Below are 25,344 nucleotides of genomic sequence, written 5' to 3'. Positions count from 1 at the left end.
TATTTGCTTTTTATAGTCTGGTAGAATATATACGCCAGACTTTACTGTCCCCATATTAGTGAAAGGAAGCTCAGGGTGACTTGAAGAGCCTGACCACATTGCCCAGTATTAGCACTGGGTGAAAACCAAATAGATATCCAAGTATGATGTTGTCTTTCTAGAATCCAAACACCTTAGAAGCCCAGAGAAGTGGTCACAAGTTCAAAGCCAGCCTTGGTTAGATGGTAAGACTTTATCACAAGACAAAGCAAATGAATCAACTTTCTCATTCCTAAGAAGAATATGCACACAGCTATCGCAGAGCATCCTTTCTCTATAAGAAGGAATTGTGTAGGATATAATACTTCTAATATGATAAAGCACTTTGGGGGCTATTTGTTTTGTTCGTTTTTGAGGCATGGTATCATAAAGCCCAAACAGGCTTAGGTATTCACTGTGTACCTTCTGATCTTTGATAACAACATTTCGAATGCTGTGCCAAGTGTCCAAGGAGAACTATAGCCAAGAGCTCCCAGGGGCCAGACAAAAGTCACTTCAGTTCTTAGAACTGAGAACTTCTACAGTGCAGGGGGTACTACTATGTGTGTACCTGATGCCTGAGCAAGTCAGAAGCGGGCATCCAATTCCTTGTAGCTAGAGTTACAGATGGCTGTGAGCTGCCTAATGTGGGCGCTGGGAGCAGAACTTGAGTCCTCTGCAGGAACAGGAAGTGTTCTTAATTGCTGGGCCATCTGTACAGCCCCTTTCACTTTGATAACCACATTTCTAATGCTGTGCCAAGTGTCCAAGGAGAACTATAGCCAAGAGCTCCCAGGGGCCAGACAAAAGTCACTTCAGTTCTTAGGACTGAGAGCTTCTACAGTGCATTTAGCAGAGAAAAATGGCTCCATTTTGCCAGCATTGTTTCTGATTTTCTTCATGCTGCTGTGATATTTGCTTCCAGCATCCGCAAGCAGTATAAAATGCGTTTAAAATCATTGATAGAATGTTTGTGCTCTGACTTGATTTAAGGAGCTGGAAAAAAGATTTAGAGCTGTGCGTCTCAGTTTGGCGATATTCTTATTTATTTAAACATTGAAAAAAATCAAGATCACATATCAAATAAATGCAGTTTTATTCATGCATTGTACATCACCAAGCATAGTAATCAGCATCAACACCAACCATACTGGTCTGTATCCCTCACCCATTGTACTAGGCAGCAACATCACCAAGCATACTAGTCTGTATCAACACCAACTGTACTAGTCAGTATCCCTCACCAACTGTACTAGTCAGTATCCCTCACCAACTGTACTAGTCAGTATCCATCACCAACTGTACTAGTCAGTATCCCTCACTAACTGTACTAGTTAGCAGAATCACCAAGTGTACTAGTCAGTATTCATCACCAACTGTACTAGTCAGTATTCATCACCAAGTGTACTAGTCAGTATTCATCACCAACTGTACTAGTCAGTATTCATCACCAACTGTACTAGTCAGTATTCATCACCAACTGTACTAGTCAGCAGAATCACCAAGCGTACTAGTCAGTATTCATCACCAAGTGTACTAGTCAGTATTCATCACCAACTGTACTAGTCAGTATCCATCACCAACTGTACTAGTCAGTATTCATCACCAACTGTACTAGTCAGTATTCATCACCAACTGTACTAGTCAGCAGAATCACCAAGCGTACTAGTCAGTATTCATCACCAAGTGTACTAGTCAGTATTCATCACCAACTGTACTAGTCAGCAGAATCACCAAGTGTACTAGTCAGTATTAATCACCAACTGTACTAGTCAGCAGAATCACCAACTGTACTAGTCAGTATTCATCACCAACTGTACTAGTCAGCAGAATCACCAACTGTACTAGTCAGTATTCATCACCAACTGTACTAGTCAGCAGAATCACCAAGTGTACTAGTCAGTATTCATCACCAACTGTACTAGTCAGCAGAATCACCAAGTGTACTAGTCAGTATTCATCACCAACTGTACTAGTCAGCAGAATCACCAAGTGTACTAGTCAGTATTCATCACCAACTGTACTAGTCAGCAGAATCACCAAGCGTACTAGTCAGTATTCATCACCAAGTGTACTAGTCAGTATTCATCACCAACTGTACTAGTCAGTATTCATCACCAACTGTACTAGTCAGTATTCATCACCAACTGTACTAGTCAGCAGAATCACCAAGCGTACTAGTCAGTATTCATCACCAAGTGTACTAGTCAGTATTCATCACCAACTGTACTAGTCAGTATCCATCACCAACTGTACTAGTCAGTATTCATCACCAACTGTACTAGTCAGCAGAATCACCAAGCGTACTAGTCAGTATTCATCACCAAGCGTACTAGTCAGTATTCATCACCAACTGTACTAGTCAGTATTCATCACCAACTGTACTAGTCAGCAGAATCACCAAGTGTACTAGTCAGTATTAATCACCAACTGTACTAGTCAGCAGAATCACCAACTGTACTAGTCAGTATTCATCACCAACTGTACTAGTCAGCAGAATCACCAAGTGTACTAGTCAGTATTCATCACCAACTGTACTAGTCAGCAGAATCACCAAGTGTACTAGTCAGTATTCATCACCAACTGTACTAGTCAGCAGAATCACCAAGTGTACTAGTCAGTATTCATCACCAACTGTACTAGTCAGCAGAATCACCAAGTGTACTAGTCAGTATTCATCACCAACTGTACTAGTCAGCAGAATAACCAAGTGTACTAGTCAGTATTCATCACCAACTGTACTAGTCAGTATCCATCACCAAGTGTACTAGTCAGTATCCATCACCAACTGTACTAGTCAGTATCCATCACCAACTGTACTAGTCAGTATCCATCACCAACTGTACTAGTCAGTATCCATCACCAACTGTACTAGTCAGTATCCATCACCAACTGTACTAGTCAGTATTCATCACCAACTGTACTAGTCAGTATCCATCACCAACTGTACTAGTCAGTATCCATCACCAACTGTACTAGTCAGTATCCATCACCAACTGTACTAGTCAGTATTCATCACCAAGTGTACTAGTCAGCAGAATCACCAAGTGTACTAGTCAGTATCCATCACCAACTGTACTAGTCAGCAGAATCACCAAGTGTACTGGTCAGCAAAATCACCTATTTCAGTCTTTCTTCAAATTATAAAAAGACAATGAGCCACCTACTCTGACTCTTGTCATGAAAAGCCTTTCTGAAGAGGAGTTGAATATTTTTAAAAGCCTGTCACTGTGAGGAGCTGATCCACGTTATAAAGAACTCTGTCTTTATGTCTGATAAAACAATCTTGGTATACCAATGAGGCACACCCTCTCCAATCAAATCCATTGGTCAGCAACTGTGTGCACACAGACGCATGAGCCTCACATGAAACACCTGGGAATAAGCATCGAATATGCTTCAGTCCCCAGCAAGCTGTAGATTCATGTCTGGCTGGTAATTTAATGGCACCTCCAGGCATAAGCAAAGGTTTATTAAAATAGTAAGTAAAATAGTCCTAAACACTGGATCACTTAGAAATTTGTTCTAGTTTGGTCTAGCAAGTTAAGGAAGCCCATACTGAGGTGCTGAAAGTCTCTGACACCAGCACCTCTCAGTATCATGCTACTCAGAAGCTTAACGTCACCTCAAGCAGTTATCAACTTGGGTTTGTGTTCAAAATCTTATTTATTGATGTGAGGATCATTGCAAGGGGGATGAACAGAGCTCCTTTTCCAGGTTCTTTTGCTTCCTATTTTTTGTTTTGTTTCAAGATAGGATTTCTTTGTGTAGCCCCGCTGTCCTGGAACTCACTCTGTAGACCAGGCTACTTCCGCTCTCTTTATATGGTTTGCAACACCCTTAAGGATGATCAAGTCCCAAAAATGCTTTATTTTTCATGAGAAAAATAACCAGTGGATGCACATTAATGTTAGGTGGGCAATTTCATGATTCCACTTGAAGAAGCAATTTGGCAATGTTTGAGTCACCAAGAACAAGTTTATGTAATGTGCCATCCGGTGTGCCTGGAATGGATGGGTTAAAGCGAGCAATTCTTCCAGCTTCACCAGGGTTTAGCCGCTCTTAGGGATCATAGAGACAGAATAGCACTGTCCCATTCACTTTAATAGATCAAAGCTCCTTAAACTGTTAATCATCACCCCATACAGGATTACATAACTGGGTTAAAAGAAGTGGACAGCAGTAAAAAGATTGTGACTGCGTGACAACTAAATATTAACTCAGAATCAAACGCATAATGGTCTGCGCTGTTTCTGGCAGCACTTGCCTGTGGAGTCCTTAACTTCGCTGCAGCTCGATTCTCAACACACGCTATGCACCCTTCACACTGCTGTCGTGCTCAGAACACCAACCAGCACTGCCCGGAAGACTCGGTTTAGACCTGAGACTGTTCCTGTTAAGAATTTTGGTGTGTCTGCTGCACATATAAAATTTTATGCTTCACCATTTTCTGAACATTCGTTCTGGGGAAAGCCATGAAGTCTGACTCTGCAGGCACACAACATGGCCTGGTTCATTTTCCCTTACCTGCCATCACTCTCCTCTACTGCACGTCCCTGTCTTTTTATCCCATAGATACCCTTAGTCCTGATTTGGTGAGGTGAGGCTGAGGCTTGTACTTGTCTCTGCATGATTTGTCTAGCACATACGCTGTTTGTTTTCAAAACTTATTGCTTGAGTATTAGGCATAAGTACGGAGTAGGCAATGGTGTCATGGTTAGGTAACAGAGACACAGACAAGAAACATTCTTAGTTTTCAAAGAAAAAGTCTGAGGCTGTTGCCAATACCATAGCACATGTCTCTCTTTCTCATGCATGTGTATGTATGCATGGCATGTGTGTGTATACATGCCCATGTTTGTGCACATGTGCATGCAGATGAATGTGCATGTGTGTGCATGTACATGCGGAGGCCAGAAGTTAACATTAGATATCTTCATCAGTCATTTCCCTCTCCCATGGTATTTTTGAATCAGGGTCTCTCATGGAGCCTGGAGCTCACAGATTCAGTTAGACCAACTGTCCACCAAGCTCCTAGGGTCCTCCTATCTCTGTCCCTGAAATGCTGAGGCTACAGACAAAATACCATGTTTACATGGGTGACAGGGATCTGAACTCAGGTCCTCATTTTTAAATGGCAAGTCCTTTAGTGACTGAGTTATCACCTGAGCCCCAGTGGACATTATAGAACTTGAGCAGATAGAATGTAATCCACTTCCTTAAGAAGTCGACTTGAGAGTTGTGCTTTGGTACCGATAACTTATCGGTAGTGGCTTGTACTGTGAAGAATCAACACCGCCTGGCTCTACCATTTCCTACAAAGGACAGCAAAAGTATTTTTGAAAGCACTGGAATTCATTGCTGTTGATGTTCTCCTCATCTACTCATTAGATGCTGAAAAAGCATTCGACAAAATCCAACACCCCTTCATGATAAAGATTTTGGAGAGACCAGGGATACAAGAAACATATCTAAACATAATAAAAGCAATATACAGCAAGTCGGCAGCCAGCATCAAATTAAATGGAGAGAAACTCAAAGCTATTCCACTAAATCCAGGAACAAGACAAGGCTGTCCACTCTCTCCATATCTATTCAACATAGTGCTTGAAGTTCTAGCAATAGCAATAAGACAACAAAAGAAGATCAAGGAGATTCAAATTGGAAAGGAAGAAATCAAACTCCGTTATTTGCAGATGATATAATAGTATATATACGTGACCCCAAAAACTCTACCAGGGAACTCCTACAGCTGATAAATACCTTCAGTAATGTGACAGGATACAAGATCAACTCAGAAAAACAATCAGTAGCCATCCTGTATACAAATGACAAAGAAGCTGAGAAAGAAATCAGAGAAACATCATCTTTCACAATAGCCACAAATAACATAAACTATCTCGAGGTAACACTAACCAAAGAAGTGAAAGACCTATTCAACAAGAACTTTAAGTCTTTGAAAAAAGAAATTGAAGAAGACACCAGAAAATGGGAAGATATCTCATGTTCTTGGATAGGTAGGATCAACATAATAAAAAGCAATTTGTAGATTCAATGCAACCCCCCTTCAAAATCTCAACACAATTCTTCACAGACCTTGAAAAAAAACAATAACCAGCCTTCATACGGAAAAACAAACAAAAAACCAAAAAGGATAGCCAAAGCAATCCTGTAAAATAAAGGAACTTCCAGAGGCATCACCATCCCGACATCAAGCTCTATTACAGAGATACAGTAATGAAAACAGCTTGGTACTGGCTTGAAAATAGAGAGGTTGACCAATGGAATCAAATCAAAAAGACCCGAATATTAATCCACACACCTATGAACACCTGATTTTTGACAAAGACGCTAAAATTATACAGTGAAAAAAGAAAACATATTCCACATATGGTGTTGTCATAACTGGATGTCAACATATAGAAGAATGAAAATAGATCCATATCTATCCCCATGCACAGAACTCAAGTCCAAATAGATTAAAGACCTCCACCTGAGCTGGTGGGAGCTCACCAACGCCAGCCAGACAGAGAAAGAACAAGCATGGAACTGGGCTGGTCCCTCTGAGTGTGACTGACAGCTGCATGGCTGGGGCAGACTGTGGGGCTACTGGCAGTGGCAACAGGATTTATCCCTACTGCATATACTGGCTTTTGGGGGAGCCTATTCTCTTTGGAGGGATGCCTTGCTCAGCCTAGATGTAGTGGGAGGGCCTTGGACCTTCCCCAGGGCGATGTGCCTTGCCCACTCGGGGGAGTGGATGGTGTGTGTGTGTGTGTGTGTGTGTGTGTGTGTGTGTGTGTAGGGAATGGGAAAAGGGGAGGGAGGTAGAGCTTGGATTGGTGTGTATGGTGAAGGGAAATGGTTTGTTTTCTTTTAAAAAAAAATGTTTAAAAGTAAAAGAAATAAAAGCTGGCTAGAAACAAGCCAAGCTAAGGCCAGACATTCATAACTAAAACAAACAAACAAACAAACAAACAAACAAAAAAGTATTTCCGAGAGGGCCTAGATGACTCAGTAGTTAAGAGCACTGGCTGCTCTTCCAGAGGACTCAGATTCCATTCCCAGCAACCACGTGGCAGTTCACAGCTTCTGTAACTCCAGTTCCAGGGGAGCTGACACCCTCACACAGGCATACATGCGGACAAAGCACCAATGATCATAAAACTTGAAGCAATTAATAGATAAAATAGCAAAGATCTCTGAGAGACATCTTCTCTGGGTCTTATAGGTCAATATTTTAATCTAAAACATTTGACTTAAATTTTCTCTAGAGACAAACATTGTTTCCTCACGTTAAGAATATAGATCCAGGAAGTTGTGCTGGTGGCCACAGTGGTAAGCAAAGTTTGGCTCATTTATTTCCCTTCTAAAACATATATTTATTTTCTATGTCTTTCAAAGTTCAGGAGTGGGGACAAATTAGCATTGCTTTATGAACTCTGGACACAGGTTAGCTTTATCAACAGAAAGAGTGGCAGGGATTTAAGAACTAAAGAATAGGCTAGTCTCAAAAAGAAAATTACCCTAACATGAGGGTAAAGTTTAATTAGGGAAGCTCAGCAGTGCCCTGGTTCATAAAACTCATTTTATTAAATTTATGTCCCATGTCTTCACCACAGCATATTGCTTTCTGCACTTAAATCCAGGCATGAGGATATGAAATCATTTTCCATTGGCTTCAGGGGCAGGGTCCTGATGCCATCAGGGTCTTTGGTCTTCCTGCCCTTTTGTGCCTTATTCAAAAGTTTCAGCAAATTTGACCTCTCAGAAGAGACAATTTCCTGTTAGCCTTATACTGTGATTTTTCTGTTTGCATGTCAGGGCTCTGTTCAGAGGTAGGATGGTGCAGAACAGAGCTTGGGTGCCAAAGCAATATCAAGCAGAATTTTGCTGCCTGCATATTTTACAACTGGGACAATTTCCTCATTTGAGCCATAGCATCCAAGTCTTATTTGGGGGTTGAAGTTCCACTTTGAAGCGACTTTCTTATAAAGCACTATCTATGAGTCTACCGTCTGGTTAATTCTATAAAATGCCTTGGTCTCCTCCATAAAATCATGCTTTTGAAAGGGGGTGGGGTGAAGAATAAAATAACAGAAAGCAACAGCGTATTTCAGAAGTCTTGATTACCTGGTAGGCAGGGCAGCTGTCCACACGGATCACATCCAGGTTTATGCTCAGTTTTCCTCCCTTCCATCTGTAGGGGCTCAGCCAGACGGGAAAATAATTATGTCATTCCGATTTATCCTGTTTGGGAATGTTCTCATTTAGGATCTCACCATGGAGTCCTGGCTGTCCTGGAACTCACTCTGTAGACCAGGCTAGCCTAGAACTCACAGAGATCCATCTGCCTCTGCTGGGATAAAAGCCTGTGCCACCATGCTGGGCCCCCTCCCACCTTTTTGTATCTTCCTCCCACCCTTGTCACCCACCCCCCAAAATCCTTTTCCTACATTCTCTTCTGGTTTACTTGATTTGTTTTGTTATACATACGTGGTACCATCTATATGACTGTAAATTTGGAACTACTCATGAGAGCCTGGTGGGCTCGCCAATGGGTATACAACTACAGACAATGGTAGCTGCATCCTCAATCTATCGGTTCAGGGAAGGGTAGAAACATATAAGGCCTCCAGGTTCATGGCTGTTGACAGGATCAGTCTTGTGTGAGCCCACTGTGGATAACCAGAGTGGCCGTGAGCTCATGATTGCAATGGCTCTGCTGTGTCCAGAAGATGGTACTTTTCTGCCGTCCCACCATCGTCAGGCTCTTAACGTTCTCTCCAACTTTTCTTCCTTGGTGATGTTCCCTGAGCCTTAAAAAAACTGATGAGAGCCTGTCTTTAGAAGAAGAAGGATAAAGCCAGTCAGTGATGTTGCACGCCTTTAATCCCAGCACTTCTGGAAGAGAAGAGAGGAAGAGAGTACCAAGTCAGTCAGTGGAGAAGAAAGGAGTCCAGGCTGTAGTAGGGACTGTGGGGTGACTCTGAGCCAGGTGGACCCACAGTGACAGGCTCTTTTGTTGAGATAGTCAGGCATGGACAGAAAATGGAGGAGCGTTATGAAGCTTTGGGGTGGTTAGGTCAAGAAACCTGATGGCTTGAAGAAGGTAATAATGGCAGGCTGCTGAGAAGTGGTCTGTACATTTTTTAGAGTGGTTCTCAGGACAAAAAGATCAAAGGGTGATATCTTCTACTTTCACGAAAGCTCAGGAATGTCAAATTGTAAATGACGGGAGTGGGGAACTCAGGAAGCTGGGACGAGGGAGCTATGTGCACACGAATGAGCAAGAATGGGGCAAGGCACACGCACAAAGGGCGGAGTTTTGGGTTGTCTGGCATATGACACACATGAGATGTCCTCCGTATGCTGTTAAAGAAGGAAGTTGATCATATGTGTTTAGAGTTCTAAATGGAGGTGTGGAATATAGATCAACATTTGGAGATTCCGCAGGTAGATGTCATTTAAGGTCAAAAATAGAATTAGTTTATCCAGCCGGGCAGTGGTGACACACACCTTTAATCCCAGCACTCGGAAGGCAGAGGCAGGCGGATCTTAGTGAGGGTGAGGTCAGCCTGGTCTACAAAGTGAGTTCCAGGATGACCAGTTACACAGAGAAACCCTGTCTCGAAAACAAAACAAACAAAACATATAAAGGAGAGGTCTGAGTACTGAATATGTAAAGGCTGTGGAGTGTGGACATCTGGTATCTTAGGAGGAACTAGCAAGGATACAACAGGATGAAACCAGGGAGACCAAGAGGAGTCAAGAAAAGGAAGTGTTTTAGGAAGGTGGGAGTGACCAGTTGAGATACATTTGCTCGTAATGGAAGAGATAAGACGTGGATGTCACCATTAGTATCCACAGAGGACACAAGCTTCACTGGAACTGATTCTGGAACTCTTGGGGGCAGGGAGTACAGACAGTAAGTGCAGCCCACAATGTTGAAGGTTTTTGCTATGAAAGAAAGCAGAGAAATCGTATAGCCCTTAGAAAGCACGCGCAGCCAAGTGTAGACAGAATGCTCCTGAGTAGATGTGGAGAGGGGAAGACAGGGGACTGTTGTATACGTGGAACATCATAGCAAGATTCCATTTCCTCTCAAAGGAGCAGAGAGTTTGTTCAGTGTAACAGTGGGGAAGGAAAGACAAGCAGTAGACAGGGGACTGACTGCATGTTTGCTCAGGGAGGGCGTGGGGGCGCTCCGTCTAAGTGCTTCTGTCTGAGTGAACCCAAGAGTTAGGTCCTGGTGGTGAGACTGAAAAGTGTTAGAAGACAAAGACACAGAAGGAGAAGAGGAGCAGGAAAAGGAACAGCAAGAGGAGGAGGGAGGGAGGGAGGGAGAGAGAGAGAGAGAGAGAGAGAGAGAGAGAGAGAGAGAGAGAGAGAGAGAGAGAGAGAAGGGTAGGTACAAAATACTTCTGGAAGAGAGTACCCAGCATAGCACAATCCCCTTTCCATAACCAGGTTCTACTTGTCAGTAAACAAAGGGTAGATTTTCTTTCAGCAAATTTCAACAATTCAGGTGCAGGTGGGGAGGGGAGGGGAGGGAGTTCGGATTTAATTGGAAACAACTAAGTTTCAGGGTGGGAGAGAAAGAAATGAGTTGGGAGACGTTGTAGTGATCATTGTATCGATCTGCAGAGATTGGATTGCAGAACGTTAACTGTGGGCAGGGGAGAGAATGACAGGTTGGTAGGTAAGTGCTCCTCCTATGTGATTAGAGCGGGCTGGAGCCATGGGAGGCGGTGGGAGTGTATGGACCTGAAATTGAAATTATGAAGAAGGTGTGACCATGAATAATGACAAGGCCTAAGGTGTGACTGTAAGAACAGGTTAGGAAGTCATAATAAGCAAGATCACAAGAGGAGAGGACATTAGCAGCCTGAGACATGAGATTACCACGAGGATCCTCTAGGTATGCTGAAACCGCCAATCATCAGCACTGGAGAGACTGACTGCAGACGGGGCTTGACCAAGGAAGGAGTGACTATGATGTCAGTAGACGGTTATAGTGGAGGGCAAATGCCGTGGACATGGAATAAGGCTCCCGAGCAAGCACGCTTAGGAAAGAAGGAACGAGATGGTGACTGGCAGCGAATAGCATGGATGCAAGTGTGAGTCTCCTTCAAAGAGATGTGGGACGATGGGAGAGTGTTCCGGAGTTCACAGTGCAGCGTCTGCATGGTGCGGAAAGGTTTGAGACGGGATCAGGTAAAGGACACAAGATCTGTGTGGGGATGTGACTTACAGCAAGAGCGGGGACCGCAGCTCCTCTCGGCGTCTGAGATGAAGTAGGAATCTTTTCGCTGAGGAGAAATTCCCGAGACAGATTAGTTAGTGGATTTTGAGCATGGAGTGAGAGAACATGGCTTGTACATAGGCTAAAGCAGCTTTCATGACTCAAAAGAACATGACCAATAGGTGGTGGTGTTGGCCCAGCACAGTTGGGTTGCTGTTTGCTGTTCCAAAGGGGCCAGAGGAGGTCCCAGATTGAGTGGGAGGGAGGGGAGGCCTTCCTCTTGGTAAAAGGGAAAGAATGATGGTAGATTTAAGAGGTCTCACTTTCTGAATAAATCTTCTGTTTTTAAAAAAGATTTATTTGGGGGCTGGAGAGATGGCTCAGTGGTTAAGGGCACCGCTGCTCTTCCAGAGGTCCTGAGTTCAATTCCCAGCAACCACATGGTGGCTCACAGCCATCTGTAATGAGATCTCATGTCCTCTTCTGGCGTGCAGACATACATGCAGGGTGACCACTATATTCATAACAAACAAATCTTTTTTTTTAAAAAAAGATTTATTTAATTTCCTTTTTGTGTACGTGTAAGTGACTGTATGTATATATATGCCTCATTTATAGGCCTGGAGTCCATGAAAACCAGAAAAGGGCATCTTGCCCCCTGGAACTGGAGTTATAGGCAGTTGTCAGCTGCCGCTTGGGTGGTGAGAACCAAACTTACATCCTTACAAGAGCAACAAGTGCTCTCAACCATGGCACCGTCTCTTCAGCACCCCACCCCTTAATAAACCTGCTTTAGGATCGCAATCACACATTCTCAGAAAGTTTTGTGGTATTTTGAAATATTTAAGCATAGAGATCATTATGGAAACCTACAAAATACAAAGAACGGGGCTTTCTTTTCTATTTTCTTCCTTCCTTCCTTCCTTCCTTCCTTCCTTCCTTCCTTCCTTCCTTCCTTTCCTTCTTTCTTTCTGTGTATTTTTAAAAGCAGAGACAAGGAGGAAACTATGAGGGAGGACCTACAGGCCACTTGGGATGATTCAGATGCTGAGCTGGTTAAACTGATTTTGTTTGGGTTAGGAAACCACCCCGTGTACAACAGATGAAGACATGGAAGTTACTGACATGAGCTGGGGAGATGGCTCAGCAGGTAAGAGTACTGAGCACTCTGCAGAAGACCTGGGTTGGGTTCCCAGCATCCTCATGGTGGCTCATAGTCACTCACAACTCCTGTCCAGGGGACCCAGTACCTTCTTCAGGCCTTCACGGCACTAGGCACATACACATAGGCAGGCAAACACTCATCCACAAGTAATAAATGGATCCTTTTAAAGTCACAGACTATATTCTCATCTGAAAGAGCCAGCTCTGAAAAGCACACTTCATTTGTTTGCTATAAAATCATGTGAATAAGAGCAAACCCCTCTCTTTTCTGCTGTTTGCTTTAGGATTTAGAAGGCTGAGCCTTAGGTGGCTGAAGTCACAGTGGCTTCCTTTCCGGGAAAACCAGATGAAGGATGTGGAGACCTCTTAGACTCCATGAGCTCTGAGCTGTCCATCATCAGAAATGCAAAGGCAAGGGCGTGGGGAAAAACCAGATAAATGGCTCAACATTTCAATTCTATGTTCTCTACGTAGAGCTACCAAGCTGGTGGGTTCCCCTTCACCTCTCAGAAGGAGCAGCCCTGGCTCACTGGGATTTTAACTCAAGCTGGCGGGTTCCCCTTCACCTCTCAGAAGGAGCAGCCCTGGCTCACTGGGATTTTAACTCAAGCTGGCGGGTTCCCCTTCACCTCTTGCCCGCTAACATTTTCAGCATCACCCACAAGATTCCAAAGGACTTGTCAGAGAACGGTCATGAGCTCTGGCCACACAGAAGACTGTTTCAGGTGCCATCTCTCTCTCTCTCTCTATTCTGTGGGATTAATTGAACTCATTTGCAGCAGTTGTTAAGTGGTTGCTAGTAACAAGTGAACAAGTAGAATTTTTCATTTTTAAAAGAACCATATACATTCTGACATCCTGGTTTTATTTAAGTGGTTGGAACTTTTCTTTGATATTAGCATAGTTATGCCTTGATTAAACTATCCCGGTGCGGGGCGGGGGGAGGGGAATTCCCTGACAATGAAAGTGGCTGAAGAAAACACCCTGCACTATCACATGATGTAGACCTGCTTGGTATCGATTTAAACACTTGAAACGACACATGATGCTGGACTTGGAGGCACATGTGTTCAACTCCTAGGAGGAAGAAGCAGGAAGATAGTGAGTTCAAGGATTGTCTGGCATTCAGGGCTAGTTCAAGCCAGTTTGTGGAACTGTGTAAGATCCCTTCACAGAGGAAAAAACATTGGGTCAGATGACTACAAGATGGACAAAGCCATTGGGTGGTCCCTGCAGTGGAGAGGAATGACTGGAAGCCTGCCCTGGGGAAGTTGCTGAGGGACTCTGAGACTTTGATGATGTATCTCCTGGGGGAGGACTTGGGCAGAGGCTGAAGAGGCTTTGTGTGTGTTAAGTAAGGAAATCAGGGCTCATGCCCCAAACAAGCCGAGCACGGTGGGCTCATAGGGCAGTTATTCTTTGGTGGCCTTGAAGCACTTGCCACTTTGGTGCCACTGAGGCCTGGCCTACAACGTTTTCACCATGTGAGTCAGTTAAGGGTGGGCAGTGGGAAGTCTACATGACCTTCCACCAGCGTGGGCAAAGTAGATCCCTCCGTTTGAGAAGGTAAAGTAACAAAGATGTTTCCTGGCGTTCTCTCTCTGTCTCTCTTGAGAGCATATCACCATAGAACTGGGAGAGAGGACACACATGGTTCCTCCTGAGCTGCCAGGCCGACAAAGCACCTAACTGAAGCAAACTTTGATGAACAATGCTAACAACTCTGACTTTCATGGCTTGAACTGAAGTGATAGATCATTTCTGAGGTAACTTCATGGGGGACGCAATGTTCACTTCAAATAGAAGATGTCCCCATGGCTCGTTAAAATGGAGCTCAGACTCAGGGTTGGTCTCTAAATGTCTCCTGGTCCACAAGATAGCTTCTGTTGCTGAGTGTTCTCCCCACAGGGCACCGCTGCTGCCAGGGCCATCCACTGCCTTCCTTAATATGGTTTCTGCAGAGAAAAGGTTAGTGATAAATCAAGGGGTTCAGGCTGTGAACACCTTCCTTTCGGGGCAATGACATGCAGGAGGTAGGGAAATGGGAAGCATCTGAGGGCGAGGGAGAATGAGCTAGGACTTCATTCCCTCTTTCCAAATCAGAAAAGGCTTCAATCTTCCTTTCCCCCATGAGTCAGAAAAGTAAAGTGATACAAAACCCAGCCCATTCCTATGCCTCGAGGCTTGACTGCAACAAACCATTAGGGGATGCAAATTGAATCTTCACTGACTAAAGTCAGTGCAGAACAAACTGTCCGGGATATGTGCAAAACCACCTGTTCATGAATAGGGTTTTCCTCCAAATACTGTGGGTAGGCACTATTTCAGCAGGAGAAAATTTGACTTATAGGGTTATTAAAAATGAAGCAATACTTTAAAAAATCCCGCGTTAACAAACAATACATGAAGATTGAAATTTTGGTTGCTAAATGTTAAAAAATGAGGCATTTTGTTGATGATAGTTTATGAAAAGAGGTATAAGTGGTAGGGAAAAGAGCATACATTTCTCATTTTATTGTTTGGCGGCTTTGAATTAGGCAAGTTTCAGGCAGGTTTCATTTACCTACATGCAAATCTTAGGATTGAAATGTTTGTTTACTTATAAGCCCTTGTGATTGCTTAGGATGCTCATGACCTGGAACTGAGAAGATGGCTCAGTGGGTAAGAACACTTTCTGGGCAAGCGTGAGGACTTGAGTTCAGATCCTTAGCATCCATATAAAATGAGTGTGCAGTGCCCCTGTAACCCCAGCTAAATCTGAAGAAAGAACAGGAAGAGTGTTGGGGATCACTGGCCTCCAGTTTAGTCAAAACCCAGCAAGCTGTAGGTTCACTGAGAGAACCCGTCTCAAGGGAGGCTCAGAGAATGCTAGAGGAGGACCCATATCTAGGGTGCACTCTACAAACACACGAGTACACCCGCATGGGCAGGGGCACACCGGACTGACAGTGGGGTGACAAAACAGCTGTTGCTTTTTCTCCAGGAAAACCAAGAACAAAAGTGTCATATCAGCCAGCCGAATTCTGGATAGATCCACGAAAAAAGTAAAGCAGGGTCTCAGATATTTGTATATTTATAGATATTCAAGTGTAGTCACAAAATAGAATCAACCCAAGTACTTGTCAACAAATGAACAAACAGGATGAAGAATTTATACATCATGGGATACAATTAAATGTACAATACAGTCTTAAAAAGCAATGCCATTTGATGCCTGTTACAATATAGTGACAACGTGTAAGTGAAGCATCTATCCAGTTGCACAGGTCACACACAGTATGATTCCACCCTTAGGAAGTACTTAGAATTCTGAGACAGAGAATAGAATGGTGGTTACCAAGGGATCAGAGGAGGGGAGACTGTGAACTTAGCATTCAATGGGTAGTGGGCATAGAATTTCAGTTCACATGACAAAAACCTTCTAGATGTAGTCTACGGTAATAACTGAACAGTAGCATGAACATGCTTAGTACCACTGAGCTAAGTACCACCAAGCTTAGTACCTCTTCAAAATAATTAAGGTGGAAAGTTGTGTTATATAAATCTTGCCACTACATACATACAAACAAACCAACATATAAACATGCATACACACACACACACACACAGAGAGAGAGAGAGAGAGAGAGAGAGAGAGAGAGAGAGAGAGAGAGAGAGAGAGAGAGAGAATATGACTGTGTCAGTTTTTGGTTACTGTAACAAAATATCTGAAGCAATTGACTTAAAAAAGATGACAAGTTTGTTTTGCTGCCAGTCTGGGAGGCTCCAGTCCATAGTCACTTGACCCCATTGCCTTTCGGCCTATGGTGACCAGGCATCATGATAGGAAGCATAAAACGATGACTTTCTAAATTTCCAGTTTGTATATACTATCGAACTACCCATTTATGCCAAAGAACCAAAGATTTTCTAGATAGTTAAACTACAAATTGAAGACAGAATATCGTAATTATCATTTGGGAGACTATGGAATTGATGCATAATTTACTATCCCTAGGACAGTAGAAAGTAATAGAAAGTAAGAGCTGACACCATAGGAATGTTGTCACCTTTGAGTGTGCAAGGTTGCTGGTAAAAAAGAAGGAATAATAGCATCAGGAAGGAAAACTCAGAAACAGAACTTTTAGCCACAGGTAGAGATGTCCAGGAGGCAGGTGACAAATCTAGACCTTTTGTAAGCCTTTGTCTCTAAACAAACAGCTGAGATCTAGGACTTTTCCTTTGCTTTCTCTGTGTATGCATATGTGTATATATATGTGCATGTTAGTGTGGGTGGAGGTTGACCTGTGTGTGCTCGCATGCGTGAGCATGCAGGCACACAGGCACAAAGCCAGGAGATAACTTGGTGGTATTTCTTAGGAGCTGTCCACCTTGTTTTTAGAGACTGAGCCTTTCATTAACTGCTTGCCAATTTGGTTAGACCAATGGGCCAGTGAGACTAAGGTTCTACCTGTTCCAGTGCCCTGTGCTTTTTAAAATGAATTCTAAGGGTCAAACTTAGGTCCACAGGCTTCAACAGTAAGGCCGTTAGTACTGAGTGATCTCTACACCCCAGATCTAGGACTTTCAGAGTGAGAAACTTCAAGTATGTTGGATTGTTGACACCTCAAATTTCTGGGGCCACTTCCTCAAAATATTTGTTTCTTTATAAACTCACCTTCAAGTATTATTTTTGAGAAACCCTGTATATTCAGGTGTATTTACAGAGGTAAAGAATATTTCAGCGCATTTCTAAGAGACAAATGTGTGGCCTCTGGCCTCACTGGGCATGGGTGTCACCATGTTCCAATCAAATAAAAATATCTATCTTACTTGGAAAAGAAATCTTTCATTTTAGGCTCTCTGGAAAAGTTTAAAACAGAGAAATATTATTTCCTTAGAAAGACTAATAAATAATTCAGATCAGCTATGAATTGTGATGAAAAAACTTTTTCATTTTTGGAGAGTTGCAGTTCTCTTTCTGTCATGGAATATAGTTGCTCTTTGGCTATTCACACCGAACCACAGCGCTTTCTGGAAGTGGTCCCAGGTCCCCCATCACCTCCCTCCCTTTTCCTTCCTTCTCTTCCTTTCCCCACCTCCCTTCTCCTCTTTCCTTCTTTTTCGTTTTTCCCCTGATTTCTCTAGACAGGGTTTCTCTGTGTAACCCTGCCTATCATAGAACTAGCTCTGTAAACCAGGCTGGCCTTGAACCCAGAGATCCACCTGTCTGTCTCCCGAGCACTGGGATTAATGGTGTGCCACCATACCCAGCTCTTATTTTTTTATTTTTAAATCTTTGTAGTTCTGTTTAAATTTAGTCTGCTCTTGACTCCTAGGGTCAATATGTGACCTAAGTTTGCCCATTGAAAGCATAAAGAATAATGGTTGGTTGAAGGATAGGCATGTGACCCAAATGAGATGGATTAGACACATTCTAGCCCCCACCCCGTGTGTGTGTGTGTATGTGTGTGTGTATGTGTATTTCTCTGACTCTCTTTGTACTGGAATTGACTCTAGGGCCTTGCATAATTTTTATTCAAATATTCTACCACTGAGCTATATCCCTATATTTTCAAATAAGTTATCATCATAGGTACCTGGGGTACCTAATTCTGCTTTGATATCCTGGGAAAAAACATAAGACATTCACCTTTGTGTGATCCCACCCGAGACATGAAGGAACTGACCATATCCTAACTCACGGAAGGTGACTCATAGGGACAAAGAAAACCCTCAGGCAAAGAAATGCACTTGGAAGTTGGTCTTGAGTGGAGCCACTGACAACACGAGCTAATAAACGATGGCCTTAGGGGTCTGAAGAGATAGCACAGCAGTTAAGAGCACTGAATGCTCTTCCAGAGAACCCAGGTTCGATTCCCAGCACCAATATTTCCAATGGATCTGACACCCTCTTCTGTCCTCTGTACGAATCAGGTAAGCATGTATATAGTCTACAAACAAAACACTCATACACATAAAATAATAAATAACAGTTTTAGTACAGTATATCTCATTTCACTTTATAATTGACACTTTAGTTAACATTTGTTACTTACAACATTCATTCATTCCACAAAATGTCTACTATAGCACGTACCGCCATCGTCACTGTGCCAGGCGATGGAAATAAACAAGACAGAGCCAGTTCTCTATACACTCAAGGAGCTGACATGAGCAGCAAGGCAGACATTGTGTGCTGAAGATGGGGCTCCGGAGTATTGGCTTCTGAGGTAACATGAGAGAAATCTAACTCTGAATGTGTTTTCCAAGCTCTCGCCTCTGTAGCTTCTACTTCAGCAGCACCAAAACACTAATGCCAACAATAATAAAGATGGTGACAGAGGAGGAAAAGACTTGAGATTTTGCACACACTCTTAAGTATTACTATGCCATACTGTATGTATGCACTATTACATACAAATAAATAACTTTCATCCTGAAAAAAATAACTCAGTAGGATGTGCAAGGCTGTAGGTTCAACCCCACCATCCTAAATAATAACAATTTTTTATTAAGTACCAGACAGTGTGTAGCATTACCAGCTGATAAGAATGGATATAAAGTGCCCCCCAAAGACTCATGTGTTGGGAGCTTGGCCCCCAGTTGGCAGTACTATCTTGAGACATTCTAGACACTTTAGTTAGAGACTAGCTGAAGGAAGAACATTGCTGGGAGCATGGCCTTGAGGCCCGAATACTACCCCCCCCTTCTTCTCTTCATCTCTGCTTCATCAGTAGCTGAACAGCTCCCTCTACTATACCTTCCATAATGTTATGCTCAAGTGCATGGTCCACACAGCCATGGCTCAGCCTGTGAAACCCGAGCACCAAAGCAAATCCTACTCAAAGTTACCCTCCAAAGTCTTCTCCTGAAGCCACTGCTGTTACACCAACCGCAGTAGATATCTTTGCCCAGTCAGGGTCAGGAGTGTGTTGGCCATACGCAGGCATGGCTGGGCTGGAACATGATCTAGCCCACCCTAGCATGCTGGTTTCAGGAGAGTTGCCACCTTCAGGTTTGTAGAAGCAGAAACCCCAGGGGCATGGATAGGGCTTAAATGTGTCACGGAGCACCAGAAAGAAAACAGGGAATATGGCTGCACAGGTCCCCAGCTCCACAGAACGTGTCAAATTTAATGAATTATAGTGAAATGGATGCAGTCATCTGACATAAGTCAGTAGCACTGACTGACGGATAGAAATTTTCACTAGGTTACCATTGTATCTGATTAACTGAACAAGTTAATGTGCATATTAATCTGGTTTTCCACTTGGAAAGTCTCACAGAGCAGAGCAATCTCCCTTGGCGAGCTCTCAGGCCTCTGACGGCCATTTATTTCTTGGATGACTGTGCTGTCTTCTTTCTACTCGGTCACGTGCCTCAGGGACCTGAGCCCGATTGTTTCCTTAGGGCGAGCTGAGGAAAATTATGCCTCAGGACTTAGAGAGGCAAACAGGACCTAAGTCCACTGGACCCACCGTGATAAGTATCTGTGAGGCCCTAAATCACATCTCTATTTCATTTTGCTCTAACTGCAAACACATAACCCGTGCAGGTGCGCGCTGCCGCAATGACGTATGGCCGTCAACTCAGGGCCGTCTCATTGCTCACGTCGGAGGCTGCTATTCACACAGGAAAGCCACATGCCCACCTCAGGATGTCACGAATGCTAGCATTTCATGCTATTTGCTTCAGACATTTATTTTTTCTTTCAGATACTATTCTGTGGAGGTCTTTGTATTTTTCCACAATGGTCTCCTTCTTTTCCCCTTCAAGTTACATTATCCGATCAACTGTGCTTTAAAAAGAAAAAAAACCAGTTACATTATTTAGGTTTAATATATGGCTTTTCACCCATGTTTTTATATTTTGATTGTATATTTTTGAACTTTTAAACAACGAAAGATGGTGTCTTAGTCGCTGTGCTATTGATGTGGAGAGACCCCATGACCAAGGCAACTCTTATAAAAGAAAGCATGTAACTGGGGACTTGCTTACAGTTCCAGAGGCAGGGAGCATGCAAGCAGGGCTACGTTCTAATCCAAAGACAGGATGGCAGAAAACCTGGACTTGGCATGGGCTTGTGAAACCTCATTGCCTAACCCCAGGGACACAATTTCCTCCAACAAGGCCACACCTACTTCAATAAGACCACACCCCCTAGTGCTTTCAAACACTTCCACTCCCTGGTGACTAAGCATTCAAAAATATGAGTCTACGGAGACTGATTCTTCTTCAAATCACTGTAGGTGACTTTATAGATTTCTTTTTATCTTGAGAGTAATAGTATTCTTTATATTATCCTCCCACCTGCCTGTTTGCTGAACATTGTTTTCTTGGCCTCTTAGTCAACTGCGCAGAGCAGGGCTTGCATTCTCAGCTGTGGGTTTCCCAGTCTTCTTCAGCCATCACTGCTCCTGTCCTCACCTTCAATAGCACTCTACTCTGTGAGAAGTACACAGTGAACGCCCTCTGTCAGGGCTGGGTGTGTTCCTCAGTGGCAGAGTGCAGCCTAGCTGCACATGACCCTGGGTTCCAGCCCCACTGCCATAATATTTTTTTAAAGTTAAGTTTTGTACAAGGTAAGGGATAAAGTCCTGGTTGCACTCTACTACATGTGGACATCCCGTGAGGAATAAAAAGTATAAGTCAGCCATGATAAGCTAAATAGAAACAGACCACCCAAAGGAAGTTCTTTACTTCCAACCATTATCACCTGACAGTGTAGAACTCAGCCTTCAATAAGTTTAATGGAGGCCTAAGTCTCAGTAGTTTATCCTGAAGCAATACCGGGCTGCAGGAAGAACCACAAACTGAGATTACTGGAGCACCACCCAAGAACAGACCAGCCAAAGGAAATGCCTAACATTCCAACAACTGTAGATAGGATCACCTGCCAGCACACTCACCAGGACACCTGGAGACAAATGTCAGCCAATCAGGGATCTTGAACCTCAGAAACCCCTCACTCCCACTTTTACTACTATAAAAACCCAACTCTAACTGAGTTCAGGGCTCTCCACTTATTCCAATACGTTGGACATGCAGAGACCAAGTTTGCAAACTTGCATAAAATAAAGGCTCTTTGCTTTTACATATGGGACTCTCTTTCTTGGTTTTTGGGGGGGCTTCGCAGACCTGGGTATAACAAGAAGTATGAATGGTCCGGCCCAACTCTGAATCCTATGATCTACAAGACCAGCCTGCCAGCCAAGACGTGCCCACCGGCACCATAGTGCCAGCACAACTATTCTCTGATTGAGTGGGCCACAGGAAGGAAGCTGTCCCGACCACTAAATCTGGTTAAAGACTTATGTCAGGGGAGGTCATAGACCCCAGGGGAAAGGAACACTGTTATCTAGATAACATTTCAGAGGTTGAGCTGCCTTCTAAATATTTATGTTTATACCCATAGATAAACGTTACTCTTAGCAACAACCAGACAAGCCTCTTTCCAGTGATTATTGGTGACTACAGAGACTCAAGGCTACACAAGGTGCTAAAAACAAGCGGCAGCTGAGCGCTCAGCTCTAAGCACATACACCATGCCTTCCAAGGCTCTGGTAGCACAACAAAAGAGGTGTGGAAGACAGGAGGAAAGGCTGGGAAAAGTCACGGCTCAGGCCACCTGAGGAAACCTGGACTGGGCCTGCCTGAGAACGGGGCCCCAATGACTAGCCACGGGGAGGCGGGGAGAGGGGGGCTTAGGGGATCCTACCCTTTACTGCTCAACTGTTGTGACCTGCCCATGAGTCCTTCAAACTTCAACAATAGTTCTAGTCTGATAGTCACACACACAGCCCAGCTTAATTGAAATGGATTTCAAAACACATTCTTGCCCAGAAGACGTGGTTTCTCGCTCAGGCCCTCCTTACCCTCCGGCTCTTAGAATCTTTATGCCTCTGTTGTAGAGTTATTTCTACAACAGAGAGGGGAGAGGGTGTGATGTTTATTCTCAGACAATTCTCTCTCTCTCTTTTCTGAGAAAGGGTTCTTTGCATAATTCTAGTTGTCCTAAAACTCAGTCTAAGCTAGGCTGGCCTTGAACTTACAGAGATCCGCACGTTTGTGCCTCCCGAGTGCCAGGGCTAAAGGCAGGCACCACCACTGTCCTGAAACAGGTAATCCTTTTTAAAGAGATGTGCAAAGTATCTTTCTTTGGGAAATCTTTTATAAGGAAATCTTCAGTGGACAAAATGTGCTGTCTCTGAAATCTCTCCCAGGCCCCTGCTACTGCAGAAGAATCGGAAGCTGTCAGCTGCTGCAAGCCTGCATGTCTGTTCTCAGAAAGGACGTCTCCAATGGCTTCCTTTCTCCTTTGCATTGCCAGGAAAACTGGGCCAGAAGATAAGAACAGATATTTGGTGAGTCTTGAGTTGCCAGAGGAATAAAGAATGACAACAAGGAAAATTAAAATTAATTTACATCTGGGAATCTTAGAGCATCCCTTAGTGAAGGGAAGGAGACTGCGAAGTTGTAATTAAACATCCAGCCCTGACTGGAATCAAACTGTTTCTCTGTGCTCACAAAGTGAACGTGATCAGTGGGTCCATAGAGCACCTGAGGGAGTCTCAGAGAAGTTCTACTGTGGCTCAGTGGGTCCACGGAGCACCCGAGGGAGTCTCAGAGAAGTTCTATTGGGCAGCTGAGGATAGGGAACCTGAAATGACCCCATCCTAGCGCAATACTGACGAATATCTTGCATATCATCTTAGAACTTTCATCTGGTGATGGATGGAGATAGAGACAGAGACCGAGACCCACACTGGAGCACTGGACTGAGCTCCCAAGGTCCCAGTGAGGAGCAGAAGGAGGGAGAACATGAGCAAAGAAGTCGGGACCGCGAGGGGTGCACCCACCCACTGAGACAGTGGAGCTGATCTACTGGGAGCTCACCAAGGCCAGCTGGACTATTACCAAAAAAAGCATGGGATAAAACTGAACTCTCTGATCATGACGAACAATGAGGGCTGATGAGACGCCAAGGACAATGGCACGCAGTTTTGATCCTACGCAATCTGCTGGCTTGGTGGGAGCCTAGCCAGTTTGGATGTTCACCTTCCTAGATATGGACGGAGGGGGGAGGACCTAGGACTTACCACAGGGCAGGGAACCCTGACTGCTCTTTGGACTGGAGAGGGAGGGGGAGAGGAGTGGGGATAAGGGGAGAGGGGTGGGAGGAGGGGGAGAAGAGTGGGAGGAGGGGGAGGGAAAGGGGAGGCTGGGAGGAGGTGGAAATTTGTTTTTTTTTTCTTTATTCTTTTATCAATAAAAAAAATAATCAAAAAAAATAAATAAATAAAAATAAATAAATAAATTAAAATTTAAGTGGATAAGCAGTTTCTATTTTTCTTGTTGTTTTTCTCCGAGACAGGGTGTCACCACTTTCTGACAATAAGTAGTTCTTATTGTGATGCCTTTTTTCGGAGCCATTACTGGTCAAAATTATTTAAAATAAAGTACTGATACTGGGTGTGGTGGTACACACCTTTAATCCTAGAATGTGAGAGAAAGAGGCAGGAGGATCTCTGTGAGTTCAAGGCTAGCCTGGTCTACAAAGCGGGTTCCAGGACAGCCAGGGCTGTTACATAAAGAAACCCTATATCAAACAAGCAAACTAAACCAAACCAAAAAAGTACTTGTACCCACTTAGCAGCTGAAATACTCTGAGGGAGAAATAATTAAGAACATGGAGGTATTACCAGACACATGTTAATTTTGTTGGGAAAACTGCTTTATAAAAAATCTATATTCTAGGACTTTTGTTGAATACCTAAGTTATGATTCTAAGGTGATATTCCTCTTCAGCCAAAAGAGAGACTACAAAATGCATATCTTACTTTTGACCTCAAATAAAACCCCTTTGCATTCTGTTCCCTTCAAAATGTTCGGGAGCCACCAGCTAGCTGAATGCTGGATTTGTGTAAAAGTTGAACTCTGAGGCCACAAAAGTGATAAAAGGTTCTGAGAGTTGGAGTTTGGAGTTTGCTTTGATCAACACATGCTTCTGCATAGGAGTATAAACATGCAACAGGAAGTGTCCTCTCAGGGAAGTCCCCAGCAGCAGCACGGAGCGCTGTTGGGCTTTGTCCACTCTTTCCTAGATGTAGGACTTTCCTAGAGTCCTGCCTGTTCTTCTACAGCATAAATGGGTCTTTGTTGCAGGTGAGTGGCTGGCAACTCTACCTTGAGTGTCTTTAGACTAGCTCCTACCATCATGACAGTGAGCCTCACAGCCTCTGCTTGTGATTCCTGCCCCAGTCAGGCCCAGTCCTCTTCTTGTTGTTATTTTGTTCTTATGTGTCTGGGTGTTCCGTCAGTGTATATATATATATATATGTCTCTGCACCAAATGTGTGTCTGGTATCCTTGGAGGTCGGAAAACGGCCTCAGATCACCAAGATCTGAATTATAGACAATTTTGAACTGTCACGTGGGTGCTAGAAATTGAACCTATACCCTTTGGACCTAGTGCTCCTAACCACTGAGCTATCTCTTCACTCCATTTCTGTTCTTTTTAAAAATTTTTCAATATATACATTAGTGTTCTTCTTGCACACAGACATCTGTGTGAATATGCCAGATCCCCTGGAACTGGAGCTACAGACAGCTGTGAGTTGTCATGTGGGTGTTGTGAATGTCCTTCTGTAAATGTGTTGCTTTTATTGGTTGATGAATAAAGCTGTTTCGGCCAATGGTTTAGCAGAGTAAAGCCAGGTGGGAAAGCTGAACAGAAATATATAGAGAGAGTAGACAGAGTCAAGAGATGCCAGCCAGGTGCAGAGGAAACAAGACATGTAGAAAGTGAGGTAAAGCATGACCACGTGACAATACATAGAATAATAGAAAAGGGTTAATTTAAGAGGCAAGAACTAGCTAGAAATACGCCTGAGCCATTGACCTAACAGTTTCTGTGTGATTATTCAGGTCTGGGT

Source organism: Microtus pennsylvanicus, chromosome 6 (genome assembly GCF_037038515.1).
Source record: "Microtus pennsylvanicus isolate mMicPen1 chromosome 6, mMicPen1.hap1, whole genome shotgun sequence".
In the NCBI taxonomy this organism is placed as follows: Eukaryota; Metazoa; Chordata; class Mammalia; order Rodentia; family Cricetidae; genus Microtus; species Microtus pennsylvanicus.
The sequence above is the reverse complement of the archived record's forward strand: the minus strand, read 5'-3'. Positions refer to the sequence as shown.